Raw genomic sequence first — 9,674 nt, 5'->3', positions numbered from 1 at the left:
CAAAATATATTTTATATTTCAGATTTTTTTTTCAAAGTTGCCACTTTTTTGTGGTCTTTGCTCACTCTTGTCATTCTGTCAACCCTTGAATGAGGTTTGTCTCAACGTTTGCTACTGTATTCAGACCCAATCACAATCTCTTCAAATTAAGTTACTAAATATAGTCCAGTTTGTCACATTCGTTATTAAATTGGTTTTTAAATGATGGATGTATGTCCATTTATCAGTGGTTACAATTCATGGCATTTTTTATTATTTAACAAGGCAATGCCAGTTCAGAACAAATTCTTATTTACAACGACGGTGGACCCCAGACCAAACCCGGACGACGCTGGGCCATTGTGAACCGCCCTGTGGGACTCCCAATCACGGCCGGATGTGATTCAGCCTGGATTCGAACCAGGTACTGTAGTGATGAACTGAGATGCAGTACCACAGGAGCGATCATTAGTATGATAAACTAATGAAAATATACATTTTCTTAAACTTTTTGACATTTTTTATTTGTACTATTTTGAAAAATTCATGGGCCAAAAATATCACTTTATGCCTGTGGTGCCTGGCATCAATTTGTCCAGATCAAAGCTAGAAAAGTATATGGAGAATTAAACAAAATACCGCTAAGCGTCTTACTCTACAGGTTAGTTTACTCTACGGGTTAGTTTACTCTGCAGGTTAGTTTACTCTGCAGGTTAGTTTACTCTGCAGGTTAGTTTACTCTGCGGGTTAGTTTGCTCTGCAGGTTAGTTTACTCTGCCGGTTAGTTTACAGGTTAGTTTACTCTGCAGGTTAGTTTACTCTGCAGGTTAGTTTACTCTGCAGGTTAGTTTACTCTGCAGGTTAGTTTACTCTGCAGGTTAGTTTACTCTGCAGGTTAGTTTACTCTGCAGGTTAGTTTACTCTACAGGTTAGTTTACTCTGCAGGTTAGTTTACAGTTCAGTTTACAGGTTAGTTTACTCTGCGGGTTAGTTTGCTCTGCAAGTTAGTTTACTCTGCCGGTTAGTTAGGTTAGTAGTGAAAGCTAAGCCTCTGACTCCACAGGTTTATTTATATCTGTAGGGTTCAGAGTTTCTCACATCCCTAAATAGGTCTCTGGTTTCAGACCTCCCTGAGAAGGGGGATAGGGGTTGAGAGGACTCGCCTTGGATGCATCCCAAAGGGAGCCCTAACCCCTTTATAGTGCGGTACTATAGGGCTCTGGTCTAAAGTAGTGCACTATATAGGGAATAGGGCTCTGGTCTAAAGTAGTGCACTATATAGGGAATAGGGCTCTGGTCTAAAGTAGTGCACTATATAGGGAATAGGGCTCTGGTCTATAGTAGTGTACTATATAGGGAATAGGGCTCTGGTCTAAAGTAGTGCACTATATAGGGAATAGGGCTCTGGTCTATAGTAGTGTACTATATAGGGAATAGGGCTCTGGTCTAAAGTAGTGCACTATGTAGGGAATAGGGCTCTGGTCTAAAGTAGTGCACTATATAGGGAATAGGGCTCTGGTCTATAGTAGTGTACTATATAGGGAATAGGGCTCTGGTCTAAAGTAGTGCACTATATAGGGAATATGGCTCTGGTCTATAGTAGTGTACTATATAGGGAATAGGGCTCTGGTCTAAAGTAGTGCACTATATAGGGAATAGGGCTCTGGTCTATAGTAGTGTACTATATAGGGAATAGGGCTCTGGTCTAAAGTAGTGTACTATATAGGGAATAGGGCTCTGGTCTAAAGTAGTGTACTATATAGGGAATAGGGCTCTGGTCTAAAGTAGTGCACTATATAGGGAATAGGGCTCTGGTCTAAAGTAGTGCACTATATAGGGAATAGGGCTCTGGTCTAAAGTAGTGCACTATATAGGGAATAGGGCTCTGGTCTAAAGTAGTGCACTATATAGGGAATAGGGCTCTGGTCTAAAGTAGTGCACTATATAGGGAATAGGGCTCTGGTCTAAAGTAGTGCACTATATAGGGAATAGGGCTCTGGTCTAAAGTAGTGCACTATATAGGGAATAGGGCTCTGGTCTATAGTAGTGTACTATATAGGGAATAGGGCTCTGGTCTAAAGTAGTGCACTATATAGGGAATAGGGCTCTGGTCTAAAGTAGTGCACTATATAGGGAATAGGGCTCTGGTCTAAAGTAGTGCACTATATAGGGAATAGGGCTCTGGTCTAAAGTAGTGCACTATATAGGGAATAGGGCTCTGGTCTATAGTAGTGTACTATATAGGGAATAGGGCTCTGGTCTAAAGTAGTGCACTATATAGGGAATAGGGCTCTGGTCTAAAGTAGTGTACTATATTGGGAATAGGGCTCTGGTCTAAAGTAGTGCACTATATAGGGAATAGGGCTCTGGTCTATAGTAGTGTACTATATAGGGAATAGGGCTCTGGTCTAAAGTAGTGTACTATATAGGGAATAGGGCTCTGGTCTATAGTAGTGTACTATATAGGGAATAGGTCTCTGGTCTAAAGTAGTGCACTATATAGGGAATAGGGCTCTGGTCTAAAGTAGTGCACTATATAGGGAATAGGGCTCTGGTCTATAGTAGTGTACTATATAGGGAATAGGGCTCTGGTCTAAAGTAGTGTACTATATAGGGAATAGGGCTCTGGTCTAAAATAGTGTACTATATAGGGAATAGGGCTCTGGTCTAAAGTAGTGCACTATATAGGGAATAGGGCTCTGGTCTAAAGTAGTGCACTATATAGGGAATAGGGCTCTGGTTTAAAGTAGTGTACTATATAGGGAATAGGGCTCTGGTCTAAAGTAGTGCACTATATAGGGAATAGGGCTCTGGTCTAAAGTAGTGCACTATATAGGGAATAGGGCTCTGGTCTATAGTAGTGTACTATATAGGGAATAGGTCTCTGGTCTAAAGTAGTGCACTATATAGGGAATAGGGCTCTGGTCTATAGTAGTGTACTATGTAGGGAATAGGGCTCTGGTCTATAGTAGTGTACTATATAGGGAATAGGGCTCTGGTCTAAAGTAGTGCACTATATAGGGAATATGGCTCTGGTCTAAAGTAGTGCACTATATAGGGAATTGGGCTCTGGTCTATAGTAGTGTACTATATAGGGAATAGGGTGGCATTTGAGATGACCCTTACCAGGCGTGGCTGCAAGCTGACCGTCTAACAGAGGAAGGAGCCGCTCCATGCCAGACAAGAAGGGGGCGACCACCTCTACCTCATAGGGAGCATGGAGATGGACCTGTGACCCTCTCAGAACAGCACAGGTTGGGCCAGGAAGGAGACTGGGCGCCACTATGTAGGGCTTGTTGTACTGTAACTTCCCTGTCAGTCGACACCTGGTAGCCATGTCTTAACGGTGACACAGACCACAGGTCCCGAGTGTAAGACTGGAGCGTGGCACAACACAAGTTTACTCACCCATCGGGGAACGCTCGCCCATCAGGGAACGCTCGCCCATCAGGGAACGCTCGCCCATCAGGGAACGCTCGCCCATCAGGGAACGCTCGCCCATCAGGGAACGCTCGCCCATCAGGGAACGCTCGCCCATCAGGGAACGCTCCACTTGAGTCCTCTTGATTTTCCAGAGAAGTTTTTAATGTCACACGCACAAGTACAGTGTAATGCCTTTCTTGCTAACTCCAAAAACCCAGCAATTCAATAATCAATCATCAAAAAAGAAATATAAGAAATATGAAATACACAAAGGAAGGACTCAAGCGTACTATTATACAGGAAATATTACAAGCCAGTTTCCTATTGGCTAATTCCTCCCCCCGTAACCCTTCCCCAGGTCGTTGCTGTAAATGAGAACGTGTTCTCAGTCAACTTACCGGGTGAAATAACGGATAAATAAATAAAAGGTTCCAATGCCATAAAAGAGGAGTCTCGGGCCTCTCGGATGGCGCAGTGGTTCAGGGCGCTGTACTGCAGCGCCAGCTGTGCCATCAGAGACTCTGGGTTCGCGCCCAGGCTCTGTCGTAACCGGCCGCGAGAGGTCCGTGGGGCGACGCACAATTGGCCTAGCGTTGTCCGGGTTAGGGAGGGTTTGGCAGGTAGGGATGTAAGGTGTGGAGGTGTAGCATGTAACCTGCCAGGTGTGGAGGATGTAACCTGCCAGGTGTGGAGGATGTAACCTGCCAGGTGTGGAGGTGGAGGATGTAACCTGCCAGGTGTGGAGGATGTAACCTGCCAGGTGTGGAGGATGTAACCTGCCAGGTGTGGAGGATGTAACCTGCCAGGTGTGGAGGTGGAGGATGTAACCTGCCAGGTGTACAATCTTGACATGATAATACATAGGAACTACCGACCTCACCGCCTGTTCTCAAAGCAACTGTTCGTAGGTGTCATTTGAGAAAAACTCTCTCTTTCTCTCTCTCTCCCTCTCTCCCCTCTCTCTCTCTCTGTCTCTCTCTTGGTCTCTCCCTCTCTCTCTCTCTCTCTCTCTCTCTCTCTCTCCCTCTCCCCCTCTCTGTCCCTCTCCCCCTCTCTGTCCCTCTCCCCCTCTCTGTCCCTCTCCCCCTCTCTGTCCCTCTCCCTCTCTCTGTCCCTGTCCCTCTCTCTGTCCCTCTCTCCCTCTCCCCCTCTCTGTCCCTCTCTCTGTCCCTCTCTCTGCCTCCCTCTCCCTCTCTCTGCCTCCCTCTCCCTCTCTCTCTCTCTCTCTCTGTCCCTCTCCCCCTCTCTGTCCCTCTCTCTGCCTCCCTCTCCCTCTCTCTCTCTCTCTCTCTGTCGCTCTGCAAACACTTCCTTTCCTTTGCATAAGAACCTGATGTGACGAGACATGTTCTCATGCACCCTGTCAGAACTAAACCAACATCTCATCAGGAGAGAGAGAGAGTTCAGTCCACACTCCAGCTCATTACCTCCAGAAGATGATTTGGCTGTCGACTACACCACCAACTTCCGTTCCTAAGAAGAAGCGTTCCTTTGAAAGGACAGACTTCAAATGTCTTTTCATGTGGGCCAATTAACTTTATCTCGCCCGAAGAGACGGGGCCTCTTAGAAAATGTCAAGAAAATTAAGCTGCTCGTACTCTGATGAACCTAGCTGGCTGGGGAACTAACATCCCATAATGTCTAGAGAACCAAGCTGCTCGTACTCTGATGAACCTAGCTGGCTGGGGAACTAACATCCCATAATGTCTAGAGAACCAAGCGGCTCGTACTCTGATGAACCTAGCTGGCTGGGGAACTAACATCCCATAATGTCTAGAGAACCAAGCTGCTCGTACCCTGATGAACCTAGCTGGCTGGGGAACTAACATCCCATAATGTCTAGAGAACCAATCTGCTTGTACTCTGATGAACCTAAATTCTTATTTTCAATGACGGCCTAGGAACAGTGGGTTAACTGCCTGTTCAGGGGCAGAACGACAGATTTGTACCTTGTCAGCTCGGGGGTTTGAATTTGCAACCTTCCGGTTACTAGTCCAACGCTCTAACCACTAGGCTACCCTGCCGCCCCTATATAGTACACTCCTTTAGACCAGAGCCCTATTCCCTATATAGTACACTCCTTTAGACAGGGCTTTATTCCCTATATAATACACTACTATAGACCAGAGCTCTCTTCCCTATAGAGGGAGAGAGAGGGACATTCCATTTACACAGTAGAGGGAGAGAGAGAGAGGGACATTCCATTTACACAGTAGAGGGAGAGAGGGACATTCCATTTACACAGAAGAGGGAGAGAGGGACATTCCATTTACACAGGAGAGGGAGAGAGAGAGAGGGACATTCCATTTACACAGGAGAGGGAGAGAGAGAGAGAGAGAGGGACATTCCATTTACACAGGAGAGGGAAAGAGAGAGAGGGACATTCCATTTACACAGGAGAGGGAGAGAGAGGGACATTCCATTTACACAGGAGAGGGAGAGAGAGGGACATTCCATTTACACAGGAGAGGGAGAGAGAGGGACATTCCATTTACACAGGAGAGGGAGAGAGAGGGACATTCCATTTACACAGGAGAGGGAGAGAGAGGGACATTCCATTTACACAGGAGAGGGAGAGAGAGGGACATTCCATTTACACAGGAGAGGGAGAGAGAGAGGGACATTCCATTTACACAGGAGAGGGAGAGAGAGGGACATTCCATTTACACAGGAGAGGGAGAGAGAGAGGGACATTCCATTTACACAGGAGAGGGAGAGAGAGAGGGACATTCCATTTACACAGGAGAGGGAGAGAGAGAGGGACATTCCATTTACACAGTAGAGGGACATTCCATTTACACAGGAGAGGGGGAGAGAGAGAGGGACATTCCATTTACACAGTAGAGGGACATTCCATTTACACAGGAGAGGGAGAGAGAGGGACATTCCATTTACACAGGAGAGGGAGAGAGAGGGACATTCCATTTACACAGGAGAGTGAGAGAGAGGGACATTCCATTTACACAGGAGAGAGGGACATTCCATTTACACAGGAGAGGGAGAGAGAGGGACATTCCATTTACACAGGAGAGGGAGAGAGCGGGACATTCCATTTACACAGGAGAGGGAGAGAGAGGGACATTCCATTTACACAGGAGAGGGAGAGAGAGGGACATTTACACAGTAGAGGGAGAGAGAGGGAGATTCCATTTACACAGGAGAGGGGGAGAGAGAGGGACATTCCATTTACACAGTAGAGGGAGAGAGAGGGACATTCCATTTACACAGGAGAGGGAGAGAGAGGGAGATTCCATTTACACAGGAGAGGGAGAGAGAGGGACATTCCATTTACACAGGAGAGGGGGAGAGAGAGGGACATTCCATTTACACAGGAGAGGGGGAGAGAGAGAGGGACATTCCATTTACACAGGAGAGGGGGAGAGGGAGAGGGACATTCCATTTACACAGGAGAGAGAGAGGGACATTCCATTTACACAGGAGAGGGGGAGAGAGAGATTCCATTTACACAGGAGAGGGGGAGAGAGAGAGGGACATTCCATTGTACACAGTATGACAACAGAACTACCAACGTGATAACACACCAATGAGATTTATTTCATCATGATTTTACATTCCACAGTTGAACATTTTCCAGGGTTGAGTTCTTCTTTATTTCATGTGTTTTTTAAACAGACACATTACTGATGTAAAAGGTTGATCGATCCTTTGGTTTTGTTCATTATCCGTCCAAAAGGAAAGGTGTAGTTTCTCTGTTTTGACAAAAAAAAATTACACCATTCAAACCGTCTGAAACCTCAAACCCACATTCCCATAAGTCCCTTCCACACTCGTCAAGCATTTGAAGCATCTGTCCTGGTCTGGTCAGTTGTTACTGTGAAGAGATATGGTATGTTTTTCAGTTGGGTTGAAACAGTTCTCGAGAATGAGTTCCCGTGTGATCCCACCGTAGGAAACACACGCGTGTAGAAGGGCCTGGAACCACCGTTCTGTATGTGTGGAGCCTCCAGTGTGGTATTACAAGCCCTGAGTCTGTACAAAGTAGAGATCTGTCAATACTGGATCGAGTGCAACTGCTTTTCAGGTGTGCTTTTATGGACGGGTTACACACTGTAACACAGTATACCTGCCTTCTGTGGTCAGAATACTGAGCCAGTGTGTGTAACACAGTATACCTGCCTTCTGTGGTCAGAATACTGAGCCAGTGTGTGTAACACAGTATACCTGCCTTCTGTGGTCAGAATACTGAGCCAGTGTATGTAACACAGTATACCTGCCTTCTGTGGTCAGAATACTGAGCCAGACAGTGGTGTAAAGTACTTAAGAAGAAATACTTAAGTATTTTCCTGATTTAAAAAAAAAAAAAATGTAATTTATTTTTTATTTTTTTTATATATTTTGGAACTTACTGTACTTAAATTTTTATATATTTTTTAACATTTATATTTTTTTTATATTAAACTTTTATTTTTTTCTTCACTACATTCCTAAAGACAATAATGTACTTTTTACTCCATACATTTTCCCTGACACCCAAAAGTACTCGTTACATTTTGAATGCTGAGCAGGACAGGAAAACAAAATGGATAATGGTGCCGGAGGGGATGGCTGCCGTTTTAATGGGCTCCTAACCAACTGTGCTATTTTGTGGGTTTTTTCCGCAATGTTTGTAACTAATTGTGTACATAATGTTGCTGCTCCTGTCTCTTATGACCGAAAAGAGCTTCTGGAAATCAGAACATCGATTACTCACCTCGAACTGGACAAAGATTTTTTTCTTTAATGAGTCCGACGTGAAAGATATACTGCTTCCCGAGTGGGTATCGCGCCTCTACCGTCCGTTCTATTGGCCAACGTGCAATCACTGGAGAATAAACTGGATGATCTCTGTTGGAGACTATCCGACCAACGGGACATTAAAAACTGTCATACCTTATGTTTCACAAAGTCGTGGCTGAACGACGACATGGATAATATAGAGCTGGCTGGGTTTTCCGTACATCGGCATGACAGAACAGCTACGTCTGGTAAGACGAGGGGGGGTGTCTGTCTATTTGTAAATAACAGCTGGTCGCGCGATATCTAATATTAAAGAAGTCTCGAGGTATTACTCGCCTGAGGTAGAGTACCTCATGAGTGGCGCATCGGTCTAAGGCACTGCATTTCAGTGCTGGTGGCATCACTACAGACCCTGAATCGATCCTAGGCTGTATCACAACCGGCCGCGATTGGGAGTCCCATAAGGCGGCGCGCAATTAGGGTTTGGCCGGTGGTAGGCTGTCATTGTAAATGAGAATTTGTTCTTAACTGACAAGCCTAGTTAAATAAAGGTTCCACATAAATGATAAGCTGTAGACTATCTAGCAAGAGATTTCTCATCTTTATTATTCATAGCTGTCTATTTACCTGATGCCGGCACTAAGACCAGCACACAACCAGCTGTATAAGGCCATAAGCAAACAACAAAATGCTCATCCAGAAGTGGCGCTCCTAGTGGCCGGGGGACGTTAATGCAGGCAAACTTAAACACGTTTTACCAAGTTTCTACCACATGTGGAACCAGACCACATTTACTCCACTCGCAGAGACGTTTACAACGCTCTCCCTCGCCCCTCCATTTGGCAAATCTGACCATAATTCTATCCTCCTGATCACCTCCGGTAACCGGGGGAGACCACCTGACTCAGGGAGACTCACCTCAGGTAACAGGTGGAGACCACCTGACTCAGGGAGACTCACCTCAGGTAACAGGTGGAGACCACCTGACTCAGGGAGACTCACCTCAGGTAACAGGTGGAGACCACCTGACTCAGTGACACTCACCTCAGGTAACAGGGGGAGACCACCTGACTCAGGGAGACTCACCTCAGGTAACAGGTGGAGACCACCTGACTCAGTGACACTCACCTCAGGTAACAGGTGGAGACCACCTGACTCAGGGAGACTCATCTCAGGTAACAGGTGGAGACCACCTGACTCAGGGAGACTCACCTCAGGTAACAGGTGGAGACCACCTGACTCAGTGACACTCACCTCAGGTAACAGGTGGAGACCACCTGACTCAGGGAGACTCACCTCAGGTAACAGGTGGAGACCACCTGACTCAGGGAGACTCACCTCAGGTAACAGGTGGAGACCACCTGACTCAGTGAGACTCACCTCAGGTAACAGGTGGAGACCACCTGACTCAGGGAGACTCACCTCAGGTAACAGGGGGAGACCACCTAACTCAGGGAGACTCACCTCAGGTAACAGGTGGAGACCACCTAACTCAGGGAGACTCACCTCAGGTAACAGTTGGAGACCACCTGACT

Source organism: Oncorhynchus masou, unplaced genomic scaffold, assembly GCF_036934945.1.
Source record: "Oncorhynchus masou masou isolate Uvic2021 unplaced genomic scaffold, UVic_Omas_1.1 unplaced_scaffold_749, whole genome shotgun sequence".
Lineage (NCBI taxonomy): Eukaryota > Metazoa > Chordata > Actinopteri > Salmoniformes > Salmonidae > Oncorhynchus > Oncorhynchus masou.
This window is presented reverse-complemented; position numbering follows the sequence as displayed.